This window comes from Pituophis catenifer, unplaced genomic scaffold, assembly GCF_029215685.1.
Source record: "Pituophis catenifer annectens isolate HBS135680 unplaced genomic scaffold, rPitCat1.0.hap2 SCAF_3, whole genome shotgun sequence".
Lineage (NCBI taxonomy): Eukaryota > Metazoa > Chordata > Lepidosauria > Squamata > Colubridae > Pituophis > Pituophis catenifer.
In genome coordinates, this window is record NW_027256883.1 from 137,751,628 (window position 1) to 137,754,889 (window position 3,262).

The following is a 3,262-nucleotide window of genomic DNA, read 5'->3' on the forward strand; positions in this document are numbered from 1 at the left end:
ATCAATAAAGAAAAAAGGTGCATATATTTACTAGCATTAGTAAATGTTGTATGTTACTAGCATTAGTAAATGTTGTAGAATGTATTAAACCTTGCTTTTCCTGAACTGTTTTTAAACAGAGAGAAAGAACAGACACAATAGATTGTCACACTGTGGAACTTTAAAACCAACTTCAACAGTTTAAAGAAAAGGTCTTTTAATAATCAACAAAAAGTTTCCAACAGGTTGCATATTAATATATTTAGCAAGGATTTTCTTGGCCAGAAAGACAGTGGAGAGGTTTCTGCAAGTTATTATCTTTTATCCATTCTCCATTTAGGAAATGCACAGGTGAAGGCAACAGGCACTCTAGACATGTCAACACCTCCATTTCCACATAACGTATTGGTATTTTTCTTTAAAGTTCATCTTCTTTTTCAACATTTGGCCCTCTATTTAAATTAGTGCTCTGGGGAACTGGATGGACTCTCCCAGGCAACAGGTTTGACAACAATACTGAGAAGATGGATAAAATATGGGCATTAATAGTAGACTTTGAAGTCTACTATTAATGACTTCAAAGAATAAGAATCTCTGCCTTCTTATTCTTGTAAGAATAAGAAGGCAGAGAAAGCATGCAGGGCATGCCTTCTGGAATTCTTTCCAACTGCTTAATAGCAACACCATGGGTTATGTAACCAGAGGATTGGGGGTGGGCTGAAGAACAAGGCAATCAATACTGTCACAAGTTGCTGCCCCTCTGCCTCCCTTATAGGGAATGTACTGAGTTGTTTTGTTGTTGTTTTTCTTTGCAGGTCCTGGTCAGATCGAGTCCATTTTCAAACTCTGTTTTGCTCTGACTAGCTTCTCTCCCACATCACATTTGGTCCAACTCTATTTTTGGAGAGCTATCCTGATGACACATAGACATATAGCTCTAATCCCCTGTATATAATTTCTTTCTAACCTAGACTTCTTCCAACAATGGCCTATTCCATTCCATCAACATTATATATACCGACAATCCCCTTTGGAGGATTGAAGATATAGTTATTTCAAGTTTACAGGTGAGATTAACCACAATATTGTACTGATATCAGTCTGAAATCACATATCTGAAAGATAACCTAATTGGAAAGATTGTTGTAAGCCTTCCTTATTTGCCTTAATAATTTTTGTTCTCTTTTTCAGTATCTTTTCTAGCTCTGTCTTATCCTTTCCTAGGTTTGGTGCCATCACTGATTGGGCCTGCCAAGGAAAAATAGATTGGGACTAAGGTCTTTTCTACAAGAACCTTTCCAGATCCCATACATAGCATGTGATAAATTAAAAATTTTACGACAATACTTGCTGTATATATATAACAATCTAATCCAATAATACAATATAATGTGAAATTGATTTTTGTTGGTTCCTCCAGGCTAAGAAGTGGAAAATAATGGGGAGAATTTAGAAAAAAGTAGTGCTGCATTTTTTAAATTCTTTCAAACCTTTCTTCCCCACCCACATGCAAAAAGATATGATGTGTTTCCTAGTTTTTCATTCAAAGCGCTTGGCAAATTGTTTAAAATGTGAGAGGTTGTGTACAAAAATATTGTGCAAATATAATTAAGAAAAAAACTAAAACTTTTATTGCAAGAACAAGTAACATGAGAAGCTTATTTGAATACAGAAAATACTTCAGTTGTCCTACACAGAACGCAGTTACAGGACCTATAACACACTGCCATCCAGATTTGCTACAATACCTCTTATTTAGGGGGAAAACCCCAAGATAAATATAAGGTATTAAAATATGCAAAGAAAATAAGAGGATTGGCCTTACCAGATACCAAACTATATTTTGCTGCCCACTGTTAGGTTTAGATGAAAGAGTGGGTAGTGTATTGCAAGAGATAGGCAGCAATTGGTGTGTAAAGTCACTATTTTGAGATTTAGGTGGCATGGTTATCTATGGTTTCATAAAATTAATATAAATGTAGACTTTAAAAATCACTATGTCAGGCAGGCTATTCTTAGAATATGGAACAAATTTAAACTTAGATTTTTCTGAAAACACCTTTGTGGCGTTCAACACAAGAAGCATTTTATAGACGGGAAAGAATAAATAAAAGTAAGTAGTTAACACAGCATGATGTATTAGAATTTTCTCAGGGGGACTGCAAAACGAAATCAAGAGATTTGATAACAGAATACTCTTGTCAATGATTTTCTTATGTACAACTGACAAAAAGGTTTCAAGTGAATAAATATTTTATGGTTTGGAACAGAAGTAAGACCGAGTTTGAAACAGAATTATATAATAATGATAAATGTTATTGCTAAATTGTATAAACTGTTGTTGAAATATGAGACAGAAGAACAAGGGAAAAATGAACAATAAAATTGGCTAAAAATTTGGCTATTTGGCTAAATTTTTCATTGGAATGGACCAATGGAAAAACATGAGGTTGAAAGGACTGAAACTTAACATCAGGTAGGTTTTAAGGTTTTAACCTTAAAGAGCATTTTAATAAAATAAATAGTATTTCTCACCAGAGAAATTGTTTAGCATGTATAAAGGCATTTTCAGTCTTTCCTAGAAATGTGAAAAGGACAATTTATCATGCTTGAGAGACATGTAAAAAAAATGAACCAAAAAAAAAAAAAAAAGATACATTAATTCAGAATATCTTGAAATCAGAGACTTTTCTGTCTAATCATACCTGTATTCGATGCAAAGGAAATTAGAAACTTCTATTTTTTTATTTGTTCTTTCTTTCTTTTCCTTTCTTTATTCTGTATTAGTTTGGGGTAGTTTTCATGTTCTCTTTTAATAAAATGTATATAAAAATACCTCTTATGTAGGTATCTGTTTTCTTGGTGAACAGCATTCAAGATCAGGAAATTTAAATTATTTAAATTAATCTAAATTAATTTATTCAAGACTTTGGGTATAATTTGAACCTCAAGAGACTTTTATTTAATTAAGGTAGATGGATGTTTTCTAGCCATTTACTTCGGTGCCTTGAGCTTCAAGTCCACATTTGTTGTGTGTATGTGTGCGTGTCTATTCTATTAATTATTTTAAGTAATCCCATTGTTTTTCGTTTTCTTTTCCCAAGTAGCACACCTATTCTCTCCTTGATCATCTTCTTGCTCCAAGCATGATCAAAGAAAGCCATTTTTAGCATTCGTAAACAAGTCTCAGCTAAACTGGGCCTTACCTTTCCTACCATTATGTTTTGAATAATCCATTCTTCTTTGGTAATATTCCTACCTGTTTAAAAAGAGTCTTTTTTAT